This window comes from Festucalex cinctus, chromosome 1 (assembly GCF_051991245.1).
Source record: "Festucalex cinctus isolate MCC-2025b chromosome 1, RoL_Fcin_1.0, whole genome shotgun sequence".
NCBI classification, from domain to species: domain Eukaryota; kingdom Metazoa; phylum Chordata; class Actinopteri; order Syngnathiformes; family Syngnathidae; genus Festucalex; species Festucalex cinctus.
Window position 1 is genome coordinate 50,379,172 of NC_135411.1, and position 26,125 is coordinate 50,405,296.

The 26,125-nt window shown below is 39.7% G+C and overlaps 1 long non-coding RNA gene and 1 other non-coding gene across 2 annotated transcripts; both read right to left on the reverse strand.

Moving 5' to 3' along the window:
- Positions 1-4,689: 4,689 nt before the first annotated feature.
- On the reverse strand, positions 4,690-4,795 carry LOC144008096 (U6 spliceosomal RNA). The gene has a single exon (XR_013280612.1). It is a non-coding gene; the product is annotated as a U6 spliceosomal RNA (small nuclear RNA).
- Positions 4,796-5,599: 804 nt separating this feature from the next.
- Positions 5,600-8,393, reverse strand: LOC144033689 (uncharacterized). Its single transcript, XR_013288043.1, has 5 exons — positions 7,131-8,393; positions 6,946-6,992; positions 6,848-6,885; positions 6,739-6,772; positions 5,600-6,611 (listed from the first exon to the last, which is right to left on the reverse strand). It is a non-coding gene; the product is annotated as an uncharacterized LOC144033689 (long non-coding RNA).
- Positions 8,394-26,125: the final 17,732 nt, after the last annotated feature.

Consider the following 26,125-nt stretch of genomic DNA (forward strand, 5'->3'; position numbering starts at 1 on the left):
CTATTTTATTCCTCGCACTTTTTTGTCCAGTTTCTTCTTCCACATTTTTCACCCGATTCACTCCGTTCCAATTTCAAACGATTCCAAATATTCGCGCCTACAGCGCTTCCATTTTTCTTATTCCCACGATTCACGTGTTACCCGCAATTCCTGATTTCGTACCCGATTTTTCCCCATGTATTCTTAATGGGAGATTCAAAATTTCACATTTCCTTCCACATTTTTCATCCGATTCACTTCGTTCAAACTTCAATATGTTCCATCATGAGCTCTTCCAGCTTTTCAGTTCCAAAATTCACGCCTTACCCACAATTCACGATTTCGTACCCGAATATTTCCCACATTCTACATTTTTCATTTACTTCCACATTATTCATCCGATTGACTTCGTTCCAACTTCAATATATTCCAGCAATTCAAGCCATGAGCTCTTCCAGCTTTTCAGTTCCAAAATTCACGCCTTACCCACAATTCCCAATTTCGTACCCGAATATTTCCCAAATTCTATATTTCACATTTACTTCCACATTATTCATCCGATTGACGTCGTTTCAACTTCAATATATTCCACCAATTCAAGCCATGAGCTCTTCCAGCTTTTCAGTTCCAAAATTCACGCCTTACCCACAATTCCCAATTTCGTACCCAAATATTTCCCACATTCTACATTTTCCATTTACTTCCACATTATTTTTTCCGATTGACTTCGTTCCAACTTCAATATATTCCACCATTTCACGTCATGAACTCTTCCATCTTACCACCGAACTTACCACGCATGGCGGCCATTTTCCAAATTACCATGAATGGCGGCCATTTTGGATAAATGATTAGATATGCCCAGGATTCTCGCCAACCTGGACCCACAGGCCGGCGGCCATCTTGGCCAATGGATTAGGGACGCCGAGGATTTCCGCCACGTCGTCCACCGGGGGCGGCGGCCATCTTGGCCAATTGATTCGGGAAGCCTAGGATTTCCGCCACGTCGTCCACCGAGGGCGGTGGCCATCTTGGCCAATTGATTAGGGACGCCTAGGATTTCCGCCATTTCGAGCTAAATTCAATAGGAAGTGACCTGAAATCAACAGGAAGTGACCTGATTTTAACAGGAAGTGACCTGATTTCAACAGGAAGTGACCTGATTTTAACAGGAAGTGACCTGAATTTAATAGGAAGTGACCTCATATCAACAGGAAGTGACCTAAAATCAACAGGAAATGACCCATTTTAACAGGAAGTGACCCGATTTAAACAGGAAGTGGCCTGAAATCAACAGGAAGTGAGCATACTAGTGCTAAGTTAGCATGATAATGCTAGCTAATGCTAACGCTATCTGAACATGCTAATGCTATTGCTAGCTTAGCATGCAAATGTTAATGTTAGCTTAGCATGCTAATGCTAAGTTAACATGCTAATGTTAATGTTAGCTTTGCATGCTAATGCTAATTCTAAGTTAGCATGCTAATGCTAATGTTAGCATGCTAATGTTAATGCTAAGTTAGCATGCTAATGCTAATGTTAGCTTAGCATGCTAATGCTAGCTTAGCATGCTAATGCTAATGTTAGCTTAGCATGCTAATGCTAATGCTAGCTTAGCATGCTAATGCTAAGCTAGCATGCTAATGCTAATGTTAGCTTAACATGCCAATGCTAATGTTAGCATGTTAATGCTAATGTTAGCTTAGCATGCTAATGCTAAGTTAGCATGCTAATGCTAATGTTAGCTTAGCATGCTAATGCTAAGTTAGCATACTAATGCTAATGTTAGCATGCTAATGCTAATGCTAAGTTAGCATGCTAATGCTAATGTTAGCTTAGCATGCTAATGCTAATGCTAAGTTAACATGCCAATGCTAATGTTAGCTTAGCATGCTAATGCTAATGTTAGCTTAGCATGCTAATGTTAGCTTAACATGCTCATGCTAATGTAAGCTTAGCATGTTAATTTTAAGTTAGCATATTAATGCTAATGTTAGCTTAGCATGCTAACGCTAGCTTAGTATAGTAATGCAAATGTGACCTGATTTCATCAGAGTGACTATTACTCCATTGCTTAAGTTTGCCACTCCTTACACCATTGCGACTCGATTCTTCCCTCCTTACTTTATTGCTTACTTATTTCTTCTCACTTTACTCCATTGCTTACCCGATTACTTGCTACTTCCTCCATTTCTTACTTGATTTCTTCCTTGTTTTCTTGTTTCTTGCTGATTTACTTTTACTTTTGTGGTATTTATCTTCCTTCAACTGCTTCTAGATTTTTGGATGAATTTAAACCATTCCAACTTCAGCATGTTAAGCTCATTGCATGTCATTCAGTATCATTCAACATCATTCAACACCATTCAATGTCATTCAATATCTTTCAATATCATTCATCATCATTCAATATTATTCCAAATCATTCCACAGGTATTCATTCAGCTCTCCAGCCTTCACACGCCATTTCCCCAGAAATGGCATTTCTAGTTATTATTCTTATTCTATTTTATTCCTCGCACTTTTTTGTCCTGTTTCTACTTCCACATTTTTCACCCGATTCACTCCGTTCCAATTTCAAACGATTCCAAATATTCACGCCTACAGCGCTTCCATTTTTCTTATTCCCACGATTCACGTGTTACCCGCAATTCCTGATTTCGTACCCGATTTTTCCCCATGTATTCTTAATGGGAGATTCAAAATTTCACATTTCCTTCCACATTTTTCATCCGATTCACTTCGTTCCAACTTCAATATGTTCCATCATGAGCTTTTCAGTTCCAAAATTCACGCCTTACCCACAATTCACGATTTCGTACCCGAATATTTCCCACATTCTACATTTTTCATTTACTTCCACATTATTCATCCGATTGACTTCGTTCCAACTTCAATATATTCCAGCAATTCAAGCCATGAGTTATTCCAGCTTTTCAGTTCCAAAATTCACGCCTTGCCCACAATTCCCGATTTCGTACCCGAATATTTCCCACATTCTACATTTTCCATTTACTTCCACATTATCCATCCAATTGACGTCGTTCCAGCTTCAATATATTCCAGCATTTCAAGCCATTAGCTCTTCCAGCTTTTCAGTTCCAAAATTCACGCCTTGCCCACAATTCCTGATTTCGTACCCGAATATTTCCCACATTCTACATTTTCCATTTACTTACACATTATTCATCCGATTGACGTTGTTCCGGCTTCAATATATTCCAGCAATTCAAGCCATGAGCTCTTCCAGCTTTTCAGTTCCAAAATTCACACCTTGCCCACAATTCCGGATTTCGTACCCGAATACTTCCCACATTCTATATTTCACATTTCCTTCCACATTATTCATCCGATTGACTTCGTTCCAACTTCAATATATTCCAGCAATTCAAGCCATGAGCTCTTCCAGCTTTTCAGTTCCAAAATTCATGCCTTACCCACAATTCCCGATTTCGTACCCGAATATTTCCCACATTCTACATTTCACATTTACTTCGACATTTTTCATCCGATTGACGTCGTTTCAACTTCAATATATTCCACCAATTCAAGCCATGAGCTCTTCCAGCTTTTCAGATCCAAAATTCACGCCTTACCCACAATTCCCAATTTCGTACCCAAATATTTCCCACATTCTACATTTTCCATTTACTTCCACATTATTTATCCGATTGACTTCGTTCCAACTTCAATATATTCCACCATTTCACGTCATGAGCTCTTCCATCTTACCACCTAACTTACCACGTATGGTGGGCATTTTCCAACTTACCATGCACGGCGGCCATTTTAGACAAATGATATGCCCAGGTTTCTCGCCAACCTGGCCTCCCAAGGCGGTGGCCATTTTGGCCAATTGATTAGGTATGCCTGTGATTCTTGCCAGGATATTCCCCGACCTGAACAGGAAGTGACCAATATCAACAGGAAGTGACCTCATATCAGCAGGAAGTGACTTAATTTCAATAGGAAGTGACCAGTAAGTGACCTTAAATCAACAGGAAGTGACCTAATTTCAATGGGAAGTGACCTAAAATCAACAGGAAGTGACCTGATTTCAACAGGAAGTGACCCGATTTCAACAGGAAGTGACCTGATTTTAACAGGAAGTGACCTGATTTTAACAGGAAGTGACCTCATATCAACAGGAAGTGACCTCATATCAACAGGAAGTGACCTAAGATCAACAGGAAGTGACCCAATTTCAACAGGAAGTGACCCGATTTCAACAGGAAGTGTCCTGAAATCAACAGGAAGTGAGCATGCTAATGCTAATATTAACTTAGCATGCTAATGCTAGCATGCTAATGCTAATGTTAGCATGCTAATGCTAATGTTTGCATGCTAATGCTAATGTTAGCTTAGCATGCTAATGTTAAGTTAGTATGCTAATGCTAATGTTAGCTTAGCATGCTAATGCTAGCTTAGTATACTAATGCAAATGTGACCTGATTTCAACAGAGTGACTATTACTCCATTGCTTAAGTTTGCCACTCCTTACACCATTGCGACTCGATTCTCCCCTCCTTACTTCATTGCTTACTTAATTCTTCTCACTTTACTCCATTGCTTACCCGATTACTTGCTACTTCCTCCATTTCTTACTTGATTTCTTCCTTGTTTTCTTGTTTCTTGCTGATTTATTTATGATTTTTTCAATATTTCTTTATCAAAAAAAAAAAAATACTGATTTTTATCATCAAAAATTATAAAAATGTAGAACGCTTCACGAATTTGCGTGTCATCCTTGCGCAGGGGCCATGCTAATCTTCTCTGTATCGTTCCAATTTTAGTATATGCGAAGCCGAAGCTACACAACAAGCCAAGGGAGCGGACTGATATATAAGGCAACCCCAGACGACACTTCCTACAGTTCAGGTACCAAACCAGCACCAATACAGACACTTGGCTGCAAAATTCAATTTAAGAGTGCTTATGGAAGCTACTTCAACAATGTAATAGGTAATATTGTGTCATTGTAAGCAGCAATTCACAGAAAACAAACTAAAAAGACCGGAAATGCTGAGCCGCACACAGAAGTCTGATAGGTTGCCTGGCATACTATGCAAATATATCTGACCACAGATGGTTGCCATTGGTGCAGACAAAAGGGCCGCGCCTCCTTGCTCTACTTCCCCCCACCCGGGAATGCAGCTTCGGTGGGGGGAGGAAGCCAAGACACAAGACAAGTGAGGAGTCTGTGTACTTTTTGGCCATTCGTTTTTCCTTCTGAAGCAAGGACACGGAAAACGGGAAACAAACCGATTTCCTTTTTTTAAAAATTTATTTATATGAACAAATAAACGAGTCGTCTCCCGTTTTGTTGAAATAAAAATGAAAAACGGGAAACGAGCCTTATCCAATGTTCTATTATTTGTTTATTTAGCACAAATCGGGAAATGAAATGTGGCCATAAACCGTTTTTCGCAAGCTGGTTTCTCCTTGACTGGAAACGTTCATCTTTTGCGGCACGGCACAAGCTGCTGCTACAGTGGAAGCTTGCTGCCCCCTAGTGTCTATTTCGAGGCATCTGACAGACAATGATCTGAGAGCCACCTTCGGATATTTCTCCGAAAGTCCTCTTATAGGGCCAAATTGGCTACACAGATGTGTAGCGATTTCACTAGGCAAGGCAAGGCAAGGCAAGTTTATTTGTATAGCACATTTCATACACAAGGCAACTCAATGTGCTTTACACAAGGAAAGACAACACATAAGCATAAAAAAACAGTAGTTAACATTCAGAGGAAAAAAAATAAAAACAATAAAAATAGGTTACAAAATTTACTAAAAAAAAAAAAAAAACATACAATAACAATCTTAAAACATTATTCAACAAACTTTAAAACATTTAACATAAGGAAGTTTAAAATAATATTAATATTATTATTAATAATAAAAAAAAAAAATTAAAGCTGTTTAACTCTTTGACTGCCAGCCAGTTTCGGAAAAGGTAACCCCTATACTGCCAGCTGATTTACAGAATTTTACCGATCTTTCAAGCTCCACAGAAAATGTTGTGTTAGGACTATGGAAACGCGGATACTACCAAATGAAAGATTGAAGTCTCATCTTTCATCTAAAAAAAAAGTTTGTTTCTACCTTATTCGGATCTTCAGTAATCAACAATAGAAAACACCTTCGTTTCACCCAAATCCTCTATTTTCTTCCAAAATACGGAGAAATCAAGCTTTTTGTGAAACGATGTTATTTCATGCACTCTAGTGAATTTGGCACTTTTTTTTTTTGCATGAGTGATTCTACAAACACCTAAACTTCTATAAAACACAACCCCAACAATAAAAAATGTTTTTTGATTGCAAAATAACAGTTTATTTACATGCAACAGTAGCAATCCGAACAAACAATTTGGAAAACTCTTTGCAAACTATTTACACATGCGCAACAGTTTTTGTCAGTCTGCTTCTGCATGGACTGATTTGCGTAGAGGTTGGTATGATGAACGATGTGCTGGAGAAGTTCATCCGTGATGAAGAGCTCCAGGATGTCAGCTGGCAGGTGGGAATTCAGCTCTGCTGCAGCATCCCTTGGTCCTGGTTTTGCAGCAAAGGGGAAGATGGTTGGCTGCCAGCCGAATTCATCAACTTCAAGCCAGCCAGAATCTTTGGGATCTGCAAATATACATTTCAATATCATATATTATTTTAGAGCACTGTGATGCAATGTGTGTGTGTGTGTGTGTGTGTGTGTGTGTGTGTGTGTGTGTGTGTGTGTGTGTGTGTGTGTGTGCATGTTTACCTTTTTTTCTTCGATGTATTGGTTGATGCACATTCTGTAAATTATAGAAGACGTTTACCATCAAATATTTTATTAGAGCTGTGGAGAATCTTTTTTTTTTTCTTTTTACCTTTGTTCTGCTCACTGTGAGAAGGGTCACTTTGGGCCCTATGAGGGGGAGCTTGTTGCGGTGTATTGAAAACGTTTTTGTTTTTGTTTTGTTTTTACCTTTCTTCGTCGTAGAACCAGCGGTCGGACGTTGCTGTGAGCACGATCTATAAAATATACATTCACGTTTGTATAGGTAATAGATGTTCTAGTGTATATCAGCACATTTACACATGCTGCTAGCAGATCGCCGAAAAGTTAGTAAAGTAATCTTACTAGCAATCTCTTAGCACGTTAGCGCTTACCTTCACGTTCTTTGGAAGACTGTCCAAGACTGTCTTGCATCGGACCCATAATGAAACGTCATCTGTGCAGACGTGCTCAGTTGTGCACCACTTTTCTCCGGTGTTAGTATCGCTAGCCGGTGCGGAATTGGACGTTATTAGCATCGCTAGCCGGTGGGGCCTAAAGCCTAATTTATGCCTCCACGTTTGCTCTCGCGTCGATGAGCGCCGTCGATCACATGATCGACGCGAGCCATGAATTTTAAGTGCTGCGTCGCTCGTGGCCGGCCGACGTGCACACGTCGCCAATCCTTGGACGCACGTCGATGGCGGGGCGTCGCTCGCCTCTGATTGGTCCGTTCGATGGCGTTTTTTCTTTTTTTCTCTCTCTCTCTCCCCGCCCCCCGCCCAGATAGTTTCCGTGAAGGCAACTGGCGGCGCAAATCGACTTCCCTGCTCGGAGACCACGGCTATGCATGTGGATATGTGCCTGGGACGAGAGGCGGAAAACAACAATTAAAAAATAAAAATAAAAAAAATTAAAAAAAACTGTGTTCGCTAAGCGCACGGCTGTTGTGTTTTGGCGAGTTTACGGCCGACACCGGTGCAAATTGGCAATAATTAATTGCCACGGTGATGAACTTACTCTCCCCCCGGCTTTGTTTCGTGTTTCCGAATTAAATTGAACTTCCTGAATCCGTCATAAAATGCAGAGAAATCGCCACTCTGTGGCGGCCCAACCATAGCGACAGCGGGACTTGGTGTGAAACTCCAGCAGACACCGATGTGTATTGCGCACAAGTCGGAAGGCAAACGCACGAGCGGAGCTCCAACGTGACGCCTCGACGCGAGCCTCTCGCAGAAGCATACTGAGGCCTTTAGGACGTGGTCGAAACGGCCGCGTCACCGCTTCAACTATGACTTAACTCCGTCATCACTGTGCTCTTGAGCACTGGTCGATGCTTTTGAGCTTTGAAAATAAGGATCAAGCGTGAGCTGATTGCCATCTGTAGCCTTTTTGACTCCCTTAGCCAAGTTAGCCATTCTCTCCCCCTCAACACTCTAGCTCCGCCTCTCTTCTTCTACTGTTGTCTCCTACCCGATCTTGTCCAAAAGACTCATCACAGCCATCTAGTGGCCAGGAATACTCATTATAGTAACCCGATCGGCTTGATACTTGGAGCACAGCTGCCCAAGGCTTTCCTCCACCCGTTTCCATAAAAAAACATAGTAGACGTCAATTAACGTCTATGGCGGCCAATTCTAGGTTTATACTGAACGTCTTTAAACATTTATGGCGATCAAAGAGTTAAAAGTCCCTAATCAAAGGTATAAGAAAAAAGCAAAGTTTTTAACCTGGATTTGAAAGCATTTACACTCGGGGCTGACTTCACTTATGTTGGTAGCCTATTCCATCTGTGTGCAGCATAATAGCTAAATGCAGCTTCACCATGTTTGCTTCGAACTCTGGGTTCCACTCGTTGGCCCAAGTCTGTGGATCTCAGAGCCCTGCTGGGTTTGTACTCAATCAGCATTCAGGACCCAAACCATTTAGTGATTTATAGACGAGTAGCAGAACTTTAAAATCGATTCTACAGCTGACAGGGAGCCAGTGTAAATACTTAAGTACTGGAGTAATATTTTCTGATCTTTTTGTTTTGGTCAGAACTCGAGCTGCAGCGTTCTGAATGAGCTGCAATTGTCTCATGTTCATCACTAGACGTCATGCCGTTATTTTTCATTTCCACTATCAAGTTGTGATAGCCATCTAAAGCCATGTTTGGAAGTCCCGAAGAATAGGCGCCAACAGGGACCTAAAAATAGACACTAGGGGGCAGCAAGCTTCCACTGTAGCAGCAGCAGTGACGCGCCACAAAAGATTAGGGCCAACAGGGACCTAAAAATAGACACTAGGGGGCAGCAAGCTTCCACTGTAGCAGCAGCTTGTGCCGTGCCGCAAAAGACGAACGGCTTCCAGTCAAGGAGAAACCAGCTTGCGAAAAACGGTTTATGGCCACATTTCATTTCTCGATTTGTGCTAAATAAACACATAATAGAACATCGGATAAGGCTCGTTTCGTTTCCTACGGATCCCGGAGGACCCGGAAGTGGCGGAGGAAAACGCACTGATCTGAATATACTACTGGATAGCCGATAGGCCAAGACTTTTGAAGCCGCGAGGCCGCCATATTACTCCTACCAAGAAACGTTTCTCAGTATAGAAATTGGGGAACATTTGAGCAGTGTTGCCACAGTTACCTTGAAAAAGTAACTTAGTTACTTTACTGATTACTTGGTTTTAAAAGTAACTAAATTGCGTTACTGATTACTTGATTTTAAAAGTAACTAAGTTAGATTAAAAGTTACTTTATTAGTTACTTTCAGCAGCTGCCGATAACACCATCTCAACATAAAAATAATGCAGTAGAAACGGAGTTCCAAATACTTTATTGAAAGTGCATTTTTAACATGAAAATAAAGGTTTTTTTTTATGAAAAACAAAGTAGGCAGTCTCTCTTGACTTCTTGTAACGTAAATACTTTTTATAAAACAAAAAATAAAAATCTATCCGGGTTGAAAATGAAAATCCCCTAAATTCCTCTATTGTTTGTTTGTTCCGCTATTCCACTGTGTACACATGTATCAGTTTAAATATTTATTAGTAGTTATTGACAGTTATAATTGTTTTTTGGTATGTTTGTTTTTTCTCTTCAAAATAAGGATCAGGAAAACTAAAGGTTGATAATTTAATGTTAAATATAAATATTTAACCTTTAGACAGACACCAACACAATTAAACAGAATATGTGCACATTGTGAAGTATTTCAGAAACATACATTTAAGACATGAAATAAACCTACCGTCCAGCCAAAAGAAATATGAAGCCACCTTATGGAACAATAAATCTATCAAACACATTTTAACCACTTAATATATGCAAAAATATTTCCAAAACTTCATTTCCCTTTTTAATCAACAATTTTTGTATTTAACAATTTTTTTTTTCTTTTGTCATCACTTTCATTTTTGGTTAATGTATGACATCTTTTTTTGTTTTTTTAATCTGAGACACGATGATGACCACAGAATCACTACTGTTTATATTTTGTTTTTTGGGCTGTCGTAATCGCGGGCACGTCTCAGTTCTCCTATCTGCTGCTCATGCTAGTTGTAGACATTGACAGGGAGCCACAAACTGAGAAATGAGATACTTGCAGTGTGCTTTTAGCTTAGCTGGTGTGTTGGTTGTGGGACATACCTGTGTCGTTTGAATCCATGCATTGGATCGTCACGGGAGTTATTCTTTTTGGCTCGCGCGCAGTACCAACGCCGGCCCGGGACATACAAGTGCACCGAGAGGACTCGATAGCCATGGGAAATACCGAGATGTACGGCACCGGCTTCTGCTAACTGTCTCCATTTGTATGTTGTCACTCTTTGCGCGCGCGCGCGCCGTGTCGCGAGCACGGAAACACGGAAGTAGCTTGAATGGTGATGCTACTGAAATGTAAACAAAACAAGTAGAGCACGGCGCAGAACTCTTGCTATTGTTATGAAAACCGTAAAGCCTCACTCGCAACCGATACGGTCGTTGAGCTCCCCTTGACGAACGATGGTTCGGTCGAATCGTTTTTTTGTTCCACCCCTACTGAAAACGTAACTTGTCTGACGTCACTCCCCCTGGCGAGAGGGCGGAGACGACCTCATCCCATAATGCTTCACGGACCAGTTGAGGATGGAAATAAATTATTTTTTTTACCACCTTTATGGTCCATAATGCACACTTTTTTTGTTGTGTTAGCATACCTAATCAATTGGCCAAAATGGCCACCGCCTTGGGAGGCCAAGTTGGTGAGAAACCTGGGCATATCATTTGTCTAAAATGGCCGCCGTGCATGGTAAGTTGGAAAATGGCCGCCATGTGCGGTAAGTTAGGTGGTAAGATGGAAGAGCTCATGACGTGAAATGGTAGAATATATTGAAGTTGGAACGAAGTCAATCGGATAAATAATGTGGAAGTAAATGGAAAATGTAGAATGTGGGAAATATTTGGGTACGAAATTGGGAATTGTGGGTAAGGCGTTAATTTTGGAACTGAAAAGCTGGAAGAGCTCATGGCTTGAATTGGTGGAATATATTGAAGTTGGAACGAAGTCAATCGGATGAATAATGTGGAAGTAAATGTGAAATATAGAATGTGGGAAATATTCGGGTACGAAATCCGGAATTGTGGGCAAGGTGTGAATTTTGGAACTGAAAAGCTGGAAGAGCTCATGGCTTGAATTGCTGGAATATATTGAAGCTGGAACGACGTCAATCGGATGAATAATGTGGAAGAAAATGGAAAATGTAGAATGTGGGTAATGTGCGGGTACGAAATCGGGAATTGTGGGTAAGGCATGAATTTTGGAACTGAAAAGCTGGAAGAGCTCATGGCTTGAATTGCTGGAATATATTGACGTTGGAACGAAGTCAATCGGATGAATAATGTGGAAGTAAATGTGAAATATAGAATGTGGGAAATATTCGGGTACGAAATCGTGAATTGTGGGTAAGGCGTGAATTTTGGAACTGAAAAGCTGGAAGAGCTCATGATGGAACATATTTGAAGTTGGAACGAAGTGAATCGGATGAAAAATGTGGAAGTAAATGAAAAATGTAGAATGTGGGAAATATTCGGGTACGAAATCGTGAATTGTGGGTAAGGCGTGAATTTTGGAACTGAAAAGCTCATTATGGAACATATTGAAGTTGGAACGAAGTGAATCGGATGAAAAATGTGGAAGGAAATGTGAAATTTTGAATCTCCCATTAAGAATAAATGGGGAAAAATCGGGTACGAAATCGGGAATTGTGGGTAACACGTGAATCGTGGGAATAAGAAAAATGGAAGCGCTGTAGGCGTGAATATTTGGAATCGTTTGAAATTGGAACGGAGTGAATCGGGTGAAAAATGTGGAAGAAGAAACTGGACAAAAAAGTGCGAGGAATAAAATATAATAATAATAATAACTAGAAATGCCATTTCTGGGGAAATGGCGTGTGAAGGCTGGAGAGCTGAATGAATACCTGTGGAATGATTTGGAATAATGTTGAATGATGATGAATGATATTGAAAGATATTGAAAGATATTGAATGATATTGAATGATGTTGAATGATACTGAATGACATGGAATGAGCTTAACATGCTGAAGTTGGAATGGTTTAAATTCATCCAGAAATCTAGAAGCAGTTGAAGGAAGATAAATACCACAAAAGTAAAAATAAATCAGCAAGAAACATGAAAACAAGGAAGGAATCAAGTAAGAAATGGAGGAAGTAGCAAGTAATCGGGTAAGCAATGGAGTAAAGTGAGAAGAATTAAGTAAGCAATGAAGTAAGGAGGGTAGAATCGAGTCGCAATGGTGTAAGGAGTGGCAAACTTAAGCAATGGAGTAATAGTCACTCTGTTGAAATCAGGTCACATTTGCATTAGTATACTAAGCTAGCATTAGCATGCTAAGTTAACATTAGCATTAATATGCTAACTTAGCATTAGCATGCTAACATTAGCATTAGCATTCTAAGCTAACATTAGCATTAGCATGCTAACATTAGCATTAGCATGCTAAGTTAACATTAGCATTAGCATGCTAACATTAGCATTAGCATGCTAACATTAGCATTAGCATGCTAACTTAGCATTAACATTAGCATGCTAACTTAGCATTAGCATGCTAAGCTAACATTAGCATGTTAACTTAGCATTAACATGCTAAGCTAACATTAGCATTAGCATGCTAACTTAGCTTTAGCATGCTAAGCTAACATTAGCATTAGCATGCTAAGCTAACATTAGCATTCACATGCTAAGCTAGCATTAGCATTAGCATGCTGAGCTAACATTAGCATTAGCATGCTAAGCTAGCAATAGCATTAGCATGTTCAGCTAGCATTAGCATTAGCTAGCATTAGCATGCTAACTTAGCACTAGCATGCTCACTTCCTGTTGATTTCAGGCCACTTCCTGTTGAAATCGGGTCACTTCCTGTTGAAATTGGGTCACTTCCTGTTGATATCAGGTCACTTCCTGTCAAAATTGGGTCACTTCCTGTTGAAATTGGGTCACTTCCTGTTGATATCAGGTCACTTCCTGTCAAAATTGGGTCACTTCCTGTTGAAATCGGGTCACTTCCTGTTAAAAACAGGTCACTTCCTGTTGATTTTAGGCCACTTCCTGTTGAAATTAAGTCACTTCCTGTTGAAATCGGGTCACTTCCTGTTGATTTTAAGTCACTTCCTGTTGATATGAGGTCACTTCCTGTTAAAATCAGGTCACTTCCTGTTGAAATCGGGTCATTTCCTGTTAAAATCAGGTCACTTCCTGTTGATTTTAGGTCACTTCCTGTTGATATGAGGTCACTTCCTGTTGATATTGGTCACTTCCTGTTCAGGTCGGGGAATATCCTGGCAAGAATCACACGCATACCTAATCAATTGGCCAAAATGGACACCGCCTTGGGAGGCCAGGTTGGCGAGAAACCTGGGCATATCATTTGTCTAAAATGGCCGCCGTGCATGGTAAGTTGGAAAATGGCCGCCATACGTGGTAAGTTAGGTGGTAAGATGGAAGAGCTCATGACGTGAAATGGTGGAATATATTGAAGTTGGAACGAAGTCAATCGGATAAATAATGTGGAAGTAAATGGAAAATGTAGAATGTGGGAAATATTTGGGTACGAAATTGGGAATTGTGGGTAAGGCGGGAATTTTGGAACTGAAAAGTTGGAAGAGCTCATGGCTTGAATTGGTGGAATATATTGAAGTTGAAACAACGTCAATCGGATAAAAAATGTCGAAGTAAATGTGAAATGTAGAATGTGGGAAATATTCGGGTACGAAATCGGGAATTGTGGGTAAGGCATGAATTTTGGAACTGAAAAGCTGGAAGAGCTCATGGCTTGAATTGCTGGAATATATTGAAGTTAGAACGAAGTCAATCGGATAAATAATGTGGAAGTAAATGGAAAATGTAGAATGTGGGAAATATTTGGGCACGAAATTGGGAATTGTGGGTAAGGCGTGAATTTTGGAACTGAAAAGCAGGAAGAGCTCATGGCTTGAATTGGTGGAATAGATTGAAGTTGAAACGACGTCAATCGGATGAAAAATGTCGAAGTAAATGTGAAATGTATAATGTGGGAAATATTCGGGTACGAAATCGGGAATTGTGGGTAAGGCATGAATTTTGGAACTGAAAAGCTGGAAGAGCTCATGGCTTGAATTGCTGGAATATATTGAAGCTGGAACAACGTCAATCGGATGAATAATGTGTAAGTAAATGGAAAATGTAGAATGTGGGAAATATTCGGGTACGAAATCGGGAATTGTGGGCAAGGCGTGAATTTTGGAACTGAAAAGCTGGAAGAGCTAATGGCTTGAAATGCTGGAATATATTGAAGCTGGAACGACGTCAATCGGATGAATAATGTGTAAGTAAATGGAAAATGTAGAATGTGGGTAATGTGCGGGTACGAAATCGGGAATTGTGGGTAAGGCGTGAATTTTGGAACTGAAAAGCTGGAAGAGCTCATGGCTTGAATTGCTGGAATATATTGAAGTTGGAACGAAGTCAATTGGATGAATAATGTGGAAGTAAATGAAAAATGTAGAATGTGGGAAATATTCGGGTACGAAATCGTGAATTGTGGGTAAGGCGTGAATTTTGGAACTGAAAAGCTGGAAGAGCTCATGGCTTGGATTATTGAAGTTGGCATGAAGTCAATCGGATGAATAATGTGGAAGTAAATGTGAAATGTAGAATGTGGGAAATATTCGGGTACGAAATCGTGAATTGTGGGTAAGGCGTGAATTTTGGAACTGAAAAGCTGGAAGAGCTCATGATGGAACATATTTGAAGTTGGAACGAAGTGAATCGGATGAAAAATGTGGAAGGAAATGTGAAATTTTGAATCTCCCATTAAGAATACATGGGGAAAAATCGGGTACGAAATCGGGAATTGCGGGTAACACGTGAATCGTGGGAATAAGAAAAATGGAAGCGCTGTAGGCGCGAATATTTGGAATCGTTTGAAATTGGAACGGAGTGAATCGGGTGAAAAATGTGGAAGTAGAAGCTGGACAAAAAAGTGCGAGGAATAAAATATAAGAATAATAAGAATAATAATAATAATAAGAATAACGGGAATGGTGTAGAATAACATATGTGTGAAGGCCTCCAGCCTTCACACAACTAGAAATGCCATTTCTGGGGAAATGGCGTGTGAAGGCTGGAGAGCTGAATGAATACCTGTGGAATGATTTGGAATAATGTTGAATGATGATGAATGATATTAAAAGATATTGAAAGATATTGAATGATATTGAATGATATTGAATGATGTTGAATGATACTGAATGACATGGAATGAGCTTAACATGCTGAAGTTGGAATGGTTTAAATTCATCCAAAAATCTAGAAGCAGTTGAAGGAATACAAATACCACAAAAGTAAAAATAAATCAGCAAGAAACAAGAAAACAAGGAAGAAATCAAGTAAGAAATGGACGAAGTAGCAAGTAATCGGGTAAGCAATGGAGTAAAGTGAGAAGAATTAAGTAAGCAATGAAGTAAGGAGGGTAGAATCGAGTCGCAATGGTGTAAGGAGTGGCAAACTTAAGCAATGGAGTAATAGTCACTCTGTTGAAATCAGGTCACATTTGCATTAGTATACTAAGCTAGCATTAGCATGCTAAGTTAACATTAGCATTAATATGCTAACTTAGCATTAGCATGCTAACATTAGCATTAGCATGCTAACATTAGCATTAGCATGCTAAGCTAACATTAGCATTAGCAAGCTAACATTAGCATTAGCATGCTAACTTAGCATTAGCATTAGCATGCTAAGCTAACATTAGCATTAGCATGCTAAGCTAACATTAGCATTAGCATGCTAAGCTAACATTAGCATTAGCATGCTAAGCTAACATTAGCATTCACATGCTAAGCTAACATTAGCATTAGCATGCTGAGCTAACATTAGCATTAGCATGCTAAGCTAGCAATAGCATTAGCATGTTCAGCTAGAATTAGCATTAGCTAACATTAGCATGCTAACTTAGCACTAGCATACTCACTTCCTGTTGATTTCAGGCCACTTCCTGTTGAAATCGGGTCACTTCCTGTTGAAATCGGGTCACTTCCTGTTGAAATTGGGTCACTTCCTGTTGATATCAGGTCACTTCCTGTCAAAATAGGGTCACTTCCTGTTGAAATTGGGTCACTTCCTGTTGATATCAGGTCACTTCCTGTCAAAATTGGGTCACTTCCTGTTGAAATCGGGTCACTTCCTGTTGAAATTGGGTCACTTCCTGTTGAAATCGGGTCACTTCCTGTTGATATCAGGTCACTTCCTGTCAAAATTGGGTCACTTCCTGTTGGAATTGGGTCACTTCCTGTTGGAATTGGGTCACTTCCTGTTGATATCAGGTCACTTCCTGTCAAAATTGGGTCACTTCCTGTTGAAATCGGGTCACTTCCTGTTGAAATTGGGTCACTTCCTGTTGATATCAGGTCACTTCCTGTCAAAATTGGGTCACTTCCTGTTGAAATTGGGTCACTTCCTGTTGATATCAGGTCACTTCCTGTCAAAATTGGGTCACTTCCTGTTGAAATCGGGTCACTTCCTGTTGAAATCGGGTCACTTCCTGTTGATATCAGGTCACTTCCTGTCAAAATTGGGTCACTTCCTGTTGGAATTGGGTCACTTCCTGTTGATATCAGGTCACTTCCTGTCAAAATTGGGTCACTTCCTGTTGAAATCGGGTCACTTCCTGTTGAAATTGGGTCACTTCCTGTTGATATCAGGTCACTTCCTGTCAAAATTGGGTCACTTCCTATTGAAATTGGGTCACTTCCTGTTGATATCAGGTCACTTCCTGTCAAAATTGGGTCACTTCCTGTTGAAATCGGGTCACTTCCTGTTGATTTTAGGCCACTTCCTGTTGAAATTAAGTCACTTCCTGTTGAAATCGGGTCACTTCCTGTTGATTTTAAGTCACTTCCTGTTGATATGAGGTCACTTCCTGTTAAAATCAGGTCACTTCCTGTTGAAATCGGGTCATTTCCTGTTAAAATCAGGTCACTTCCTGTTGATTTTAGGTCACTTCCTGTTGAAATTAAGTCACTTCATGTTGAAATTAAGTCACTTCCTGTTGAGATTAAGTCACTTCCTGTTGATATGAGGTCACTTCCTGTTGATATGAGGTCACTTCCTGTTGATATTGGTCACTTCCTGTTCAGGTCGGGGAATATCCTGGCAAGAATCACACGCATACCTAATCAATTGGCCAAAATGGCCACCGCCTTGGGAGGCCAGGTTGGCGAGAAACCTGGGCATATCATTTGTCTAAAATGGCCGCCGTGCATGGTAAGTTGGAAAATGGCCGCCATACGTGGTAAGTTAGGTGGTAAGATGGAAGAGCTCATGACGTGAAATGGTGGAATATATTGAAGTTGGAACGAAGTCAATCGGATAAATAATGTGGAAGTAAATGGAAAATGTAGAATGTGGGAAATATTTGGGTACGAAATTGGGAATTGTGGGTAAGGCGGGAATTTTGGAACTGAAAAGCTGGAAGAGCTCATGGCTTGAATTGGTGGAATATATTGAAGTTGAAACAACGTCAATCGGATGAAAAATGTCGAAGTAAATGTGAAATGTAGAATGTGGGAAATATTCGGGTACGCAATCGGGAATTGTGGGTAAGGCGTGAATTTTGGAACTGAAAAGCTGGAAGAGCTCATGGCTTGAATTGCTGGAATATATTGAAGTTGGAACGAAGTCAATCGGATGAATAATGTGGAAGGAAATGTGAAATATAGAATGTGGGAAATATTCGGGTACGAAATCCGGAATTGTGGGCAAGGTGTGAATTTTGGAACTGAAAAGCTGGAAGAGCTCATGGCTTGAATTGCTGGAATATATTGAAGCCCGAACAACGTCAATCGGATGAATAATGTGGAAGAAAATGTAGAATGTGGGTAATGTGCGGGTACAAAATCGGGAATTGTGGGTAAGGCGTGAATTTTGGAACTGAAAAGCTGGAAGAGCTCATGGCTTGAATTGCTGGAATATATTGAAGTTGGAACGAAGTCAATCGGATGAAAAATGTCGAAGTAAATGTGAAATATAGAATGTGGGAAATATTCGGGTACGAAATCCGGAATTGTGGGCAAGGTGTGAATTTTGGAACTGAAAACGTGGAAGAGCTCATGGCTTGAAATGCTGGAATATATTGAAGCTGGAACAACGTCAATCGGATGAATAATGTGTAAGTAAATGGAAAATGTAGAATGTGGGAAATATTCGGGTACGAAATCGGGAATTGTGGGCAAGGCGTGAATTTTGGAACTGAAAAGCTGGAAGAGCTAATGGCTTGAAATGCTGGAATATATTGAAGCTGGAACGACGTCAATCGGATGAATAATGTGTAAGTAAATGGAAAATGTAGAATGTGGGTAATGTGCGGGTACGAAATCGGGAATTGTGGGTAAGGCGTGAATTTTGGAACTGAAAAGCTGGAAGAGCTCATGGCTTGAATTGCTGGAATATATTGAAGTTGGAACGAAGTCAATTGGATGAATAATGTGGAAGTAAATGAAAAATGCAGAATGTGGGAAATATTCGGGTACGAAATCGTGAATTGTGGGTAAGGCGTGAATTTTGGAACTGAAAAGCTGGAAGAGCTCATGGCTTGGATTGCTGGAATATATTGAAGTTGGCACGAAGTCAATCGGATGAATAATGTGGAAGTAAATGTGAAATGTAGAATGTGGGAAATATTCGGGTACGAAATCGTGAATTGTGGGTAAGGCGTGAATTTTGGAACTGAAAAGCTGGAAGAGCTCATGATGGAACATATTTGAAGTTGGAACGAAGTGAATCGGATGAAAAATGTGGAAGGAAATGTGAAATTTTGAATCTCCCATTAAGAATACATGGGGAAAAATCGGGTACGAAATCGGGAATTGCGGGTAACACGTGAATCGTGGGAATAAGAAAAATGGAAGCGCTGTAGGCGCGAATATTTGGAATCGTTTGAAATTGGAACGGAGTGAATCGGGTGAAAAATGTGGAAGTAGAAGCTGGACAAAAAAGTGCGAGGAATAAAATATAAGAATAAGAATAATAAGAATAATAATAAGAATAACGGGAATGGTGTAGAATAACATATGTGTGAAGGCCTCCAGCCTTCACACAATAATAAGAATAACGGGAATGGTGTAGAATAACATATGTGTGAAGGCCTCCAGCCTTCACACAATAAGAATAACGGGAATGGTGTAGAATAACATATGTGTGAAGGCCTCCAGCCTTCACACAATAAGAATAACGGGAATGGTGTAGAATAACATATGTGTGAAGGCCTCCAGCCTTCACACAATAAGAATAATAATAATAATAATAAGAATAACGGGAATGGTGTAGAATAACATATGTGTGAAGGCCTCCAGCCTTCACACAATAAGAATAACGGGAATGGTGTAGAATAACATATGTGTGAAGGCCTCCAGCCTTCACACAATAAGAACTAGAAATGCCATTTCTGGGGAAATGGCGTGTGAAGGCTGGAGAGCTGAATGAATACCTGTGGAATGATTTGGAATAATGTTGAATGATGATGAATGATATTGAAAGATATTGAATGATATTGAATGATGTTGAATGATACTGAATGACATGGAATGAGCTTAACATGCTGAAGTTGGAATGGTTTAAATTCATCCAGAAATCTAGAAGCAGTTGAAGGAAGATAAATACCACAAAAGTAAAAATAAATCAGCAAGAAACATGAAAACAAGGAAGGAATCAAGTAAGAAATGGAGGAAGTAGCAAGTAATCGGGTAAGCAATGGAGTAAAGTGAGAAGAATTAAGTAAGCAATGAAGTAAGGAGGGTAGAATCGAGTCGCAATGGTGTAAAGAGTGGCAAACTTAAGCAATGGAGTAATAGTCACTCTGTTGAAATCAGGTCACATTTGCATTAGTATACTAAGCTAGCATTAGCATGCTAAGTTAACATTAGCATTAATATGCTAACTTAGCATTAGCATGCTAAGCTAACATTAGCATTAGCATGCTAACTTAGCATTAGCATTCTAAGCTAACATTAGCATTGGCATGCTAAGATAACATTAGCATTAGCATGCTAACATGAGCATTAGCATGCTAAGCTAACATTAGCATTAGCATGCTAACATTAGCATTAGCATGCTAACTTAGCATTAGCATGCTAACTTAGCATTAGCATGCTAAGCTAACATTAGCATTAGCATGCTAACTTAACATTAACATGCTAAGCTAACATTAGCATTAGCATGCTAACTTAGCATTAGCATGCTAAGCTAACATTAGCATTAGCATGCTAAGCTAACATTAGTATTCACATGCTAAGCTAACATTAGCATTAGCATGCCGAGCTAACATTAGCATTAGCATGCTAAGCTAGCAATAGCATTAGCATGTTCAGCTAGCATTAGCATTAGCTAGCATTAGCATGCTAACTTAGCACTAGCATGCTCACTTCCTGTTGATTTCAGGCCACTTCCTGTTGAAATCGGGTCACTTCCTGTTGAAATCGGGTCACTTCCTGTTGAAATTGGGTCACTTCCTGTTGATATCAGGTCACTTCCTGTCAAAATTGTGTCACTTCCTGTTGATATCAGGTCACTTCCTGTCAAAATTGGGTCACTTCCTGTTGAAATCGGGTCACTTCCTGTTGAAATTGGGTCACTTCCTGTTGAAATCCGGTCACTTCCTGTCAAAATTGGGTCACTTCCTGTTGAAATTGGGTCACTTCCTGTTGATATCAGGTCACTTCCTGTCAAAATTGGGTCACTTCCTGTTGAAATCGGGTCACTTCCTGTTGAAATTGGGTCACTTCCTGTTGATATCAGGTCACTTCCTGTCAAAATTGGGTCACTTCCTGTTGAAATTGGGTCACTTCCTGTTGATATCAGGTCACTTCCTGTCAAAATTGGGTCACTTCCTGTTGAAATCGGGTCACTTCCTGTTGATTTTAGGCCACTTCCTGTTGAAATTAAGTCACTTCCTGTTGAAATCGGGTCACTTCCTGTTGATTTTAAGTCACTTCCTGTTGATATGGGGTCACTTCCTGTTAAAATCAGGTCACTTCCTGTTGAAATCGGGTCATTTCCTGTTAAAATCAGGTCACTTCCTGTTGATTTTAGGTCACTTCCTGTTGAAATTAAGTCACTTCCTGTTGAGATTAAGTCACTTCCTGTTGATATGAGGTCACTTCCTGTTGATATTGGTCACTTCCTGTTCAGGTCGGGGAATATCCTGGCAAGAATCACACGCATACCTAATCAATTGGCCAAAATGGCCACCGCCTTGGGAGGCCAGGTTGGCGAGAAACCTGGGCATATCATTTGTCTAAAATGGCCGCCGTGCATGGTAAGTTGGAAAATGGCCGCCATACGTGGTAAGTTAGGTGGTAAGATGGAAGAGCTCATGACGTGAAATGGTGGAATATATTGAAGTTGGAACGAAGTCAATCGGATAAATAATGTGGAAGTAAATGGAAAATGTAGAATGTGGGAAATATTTGGGTACGAAATTGGGAATTGTGGGTAAGGCGGGAATTTTGGAACTGAAAAGCTGGAAGAGCTCATGGCTTGAATTGGTGGAATATATTGAAGTTGAAACAACATCAATCGGATGAAAAATGTCGAAGTAAATGTGAAATGGAGAATGTGGGAAATATTCGGGTACGCAATCGGGAATTGTGGGTAAGGCATGAATTTTGGAACTGAAAAGCTGGAAGAGCTCATGGCTTGAATTGCTGGAATATATTGAAGTTGGAACGAAGTCAATCGGATGAATAATGTGGAAGGAAATGTGAAATATAGAATGTGGGAAATATTCGGGTACGAAATCCGGAATTGTGGGCAAGGTGTGAATTTTGGAACTGAAAAGCTGGAAGAGCTCATGGCTTGAATTGCTGGAATATATTGAAGCCGGAACAACGTCAATCGGATGAATAATGTGGAAGAAAATGTAGAATGTGGGTAATGTGTGGGTACAAAATCGGGAATTGTGGGTAAGGCGTGAATTTTGGAACTGAAAAGCTGGAAGAGCTCATGGCTTGAATTGCTGGAATATATTGAAGTTGGAACGAAGTCAATCGGATGAAAAATGTCAAAGTAAATGTGAAATGTAGAATGTGGGAAATATTCGAGTACGCAATCGGGAATTGTGGGTAAGGCATGAATTTTGGAACTGAAAAGCTGGAAGAGCTCATGGCTTGAATTGCTGGAATATATTGAAGTTGGAACGAAGTCAATCGGATGACTAATGTGGAAGTAAATGTGAAATATAGAATATGGGAAATATTCGGGTACGAAATCCGGAATTGTGGGCAAGGTGTGAATTTTGGAACTGAAAAGCTGGAAGAGCTCATGGCTTGAATTGCTGGAATATATTGAAGCTGGAACGACGTCAATCGGATGAATAATGTGTAAGTAAATGGAAAATGTAGAATGTGGGAAATATTCGGGTACGAAATCGGGAATTGTGGGCAAGGCGTGAATTTTGGAACTGAAAAGCTGGAAGAGCTCATGGCTTGAAGTGGTGGAATATATTGAAGTTGAAACGACGTCAATCGGATGAATAATGTGTAAGTAAATGGAAAATGTAGAATGTGGGAAATATTCGGGTACGAAATCAGGAATTGTGGGCAAGGCGTGAATTTTGGAACTGAAAAGCTGGAAGAGCTAATGGCTTGAAATGCTGGAATATATTGAAGCTGGAACGACGTCAATTGGATGAATAATGTGGAAGTAAATGGAAAATATAGAATGTGGGAAATATTCGGGTACGAAATCGGGAATTGTGGGCAAGGCGTGAATTTTGGAACTGAAAAGCTGGAATAACTCATGGCTTGAATTGCTGGAATATATTGAAGTTGGAACGAAGTCAATCGGATGAATAATGTGGAAGTAAATGAAAAATGTAGAATGTGGGAAATATTCGGGTACGAAATCGTGAATTGTGGGTAAGGCTTGAATTTTGGAACTGAAAAGCTCATTATGGAACATATTGTAGTTGGAACGAAGTGAATCGGATGAAAAATGTGGAAGGAAATGTGAAATTTTGAATCTCCCATTAAGAATACATGGGGAAAAATCGGGTACGAAATCGGGAATTGCGGGTAACACGTGAATAGTGGGAATAAGAAAAATGGAAGCGCTCTAGGCGCGAATATTTGGAATCGTTTGAAATTGGAACGGAGTGAATCGGGTGAAAAATGTGGAAGTAGAAGCTGGACAAAAAAGTGCGAGGAATAAAATATAAGAATAACTAGAAATGCCATTTCTGGGGAAATGGCGTGTGAAGGCTGGAGAGCTGAATGAATACCTGTGGAATGATTTGGAATAATGTTGAATGATGATGAATGATATTGAAAGATATTGAATGATATTGAATGGTGTTGAATAATGTTGAATGATATCTGGGCATATCATTTGTCTAAAATGGCCGCCGTGCATGGTAAGTTGGAAAATGGCCGCCATGTGCGGTAAGTTAGGTGGTAAGATGGAAGAGCTCATGACGTGAAATGGTGGAATATATTGAAGCTGGAACGACGTCAATTGGATGAATAATGTGGAAGTAAATGTGAAATGTAGAATGTGGGAAATATTCGGGTACGAAATCGGGAATTGTGGGTAAGGAATGAATTTTGGAACTGAAAAGCTGGAAGAGCTCATGGCTTGAATTGCTGGAATATATTGAAGTTGGAACGAAGTCAATCGGATGAATAATGTGGAAGTAAATGTGAAATATATAATGTGGGAAATATTCGGGTACGAAATCCGGAATTGTGGGCAAGGTGGGAATTTTGGAACTGAAAAGCTGGAAGAGCTCATGGCTTGAATTGCTGGAATATATTGAAGCTGGAACGACGTCAATCGGATGAATAATGTGTAAGTAAATGGAAAATGTAGAATGTGGGAAATATTCGGGTACGAAATCGGGAATTGTGGGCAAGGCGTGAATTTTGGAACTGAAAAGCTGGAAGAGCTAATGGCTTGAAATGCTGGAATATATTGAAGCTGGAACGACGTCAATCGGATGAATAATGTGGAAGTAAATGGAAAATGTAGAATGTGGGTAATGTGCGGGTACGAAATCGGGAATTGTGGGTAAGGCGTGAATTTTGGAACTGAAAAGCTGGAAGAGCTCATGGCTTGAATTGGTGGAATATTTTGAAGTTGAAACGATGTCAATCGGATGAAAAATGTCGAAGTAAATGTGAAATGTAGAATGTAGGAAATATTAGGGTACGAAATTGGGAATTGTGGGTAAGGCGTGAATTTTGGAACTGAAAAGCTGGAAGAGCTCATGATGGAACATATTGAAGTTGGAACGAAGTGAATCGGATGAAAAATGTGGAAGGAAATGTGAAATTTTGAATCTCCTATTAAGAATACATGGGGAAAAATCGGGTACGAAATCGGGAATTGCGGGTAACACGTGAATAGTGGGAATAAGAAAAATGGAAGCGCTGTAGGCGTGAATATTTGGAATCGTTTGAAATTGGAACGGAGTGAATCGGGTGAAAAATGTGGAAGAAGAAACTGGACAAAAAAGTGCGAGGAATAAAATAGAAGAAGAATAACGGGAATGGTGTAGAATAACATATGTTGTGTGAAGGCCTCCAGCCTTCACACAACTAGAAATGCCATTTCTGGGGAAAATGGCGTGTGAAGGCTGGAGAGCTGAATGAATACCTGTGGAATGATTTGGAATAATGTTGAATGATGATGAATGATATTGAAAGATATTGAATGATATTGAATGGTGTTGAATGATGTTGAATGATACTGAATGACATGCAATGATCTTAACATGCTGAAGTTGGAATGGTTTAAATTCATCCAGAAATCTAGAAGCAGTTGAAGGAAGATAAATACCACAAAAGTAAAAGTAAATCAGCAAGAAACAAGAAAACAAGGAAGAAATCAAGTAAGAAATGGAGGAAGTAGCAAGTAATCAGGTAAGCAATGGAGTAAAGTGAGAAGAATTAAGTAAGCAATAAAGTAAGGAGGGTAGAATCGAGTCGCAATGGTGTAAGGAGTGGCAAACCTTCGCAAAGGAGTAATAGTCACTCTGTTGAAATCAGGTCACATTTGCATTACTATACTAAGCTAGCATTAGCATGCTAAGCTAACATTAGCATTAATATGCTAACTTAAAATTAGCATGCTAAGCTTACATTAGCATTAGTGTGCTAACTTAGCATTAGCATTCTAAGCTAACATTAGCATTAGCATGCTAAGCTAACATTAGCATTAGCATGCTAACATTAACATTAGCATGCTAAGATAACATTAGCATGAGCATGTTAAGCTAACATTAGCATGTTAAACTAACATTAGCATTAGTATGCTAAGCTAACATTAGCATTGGCATGTTAACTTAGCGTTAGCATTAGCATGCTAAGCTAACAATAGCATTAGCATGCTAACTTAGCATTAGCATGCTAAGCTAACATTAGCATTAGCATGCTAACTTAGCATTAGCATGCTAAGCTAACATTACTATTAACATGCTAACATTAGCATTGGCATGTTAAGCTAACATTAGCATTAACATGCTAAGCTAGCATTAGCATTAGCATGCTAAGCTAACATTTGCATTAGCATGCTAACTTAGCATAAGAATTAGCATGCTAACATTAGCATTAGCATGCTAAGCTAGCATTAGCATTAGCATGCTAAGCTAACATTAGCATTAGCATGCTAAGCTAGCATTAGCATTAGCATGCTAAACTAGCATTAGCATGCTAAGCTAACATTAGCATTAGAATGCTAACTAAGCATTAACATTAGCATGCTAACATTAGCATTAGCATGCTAACTTAGAATTAGCATTAGCATGCGAAGCTAACATTAACATTAGCATGCTAACTTAGCATTAGCATGCTAAGCTAACATTCGCATTTGCATG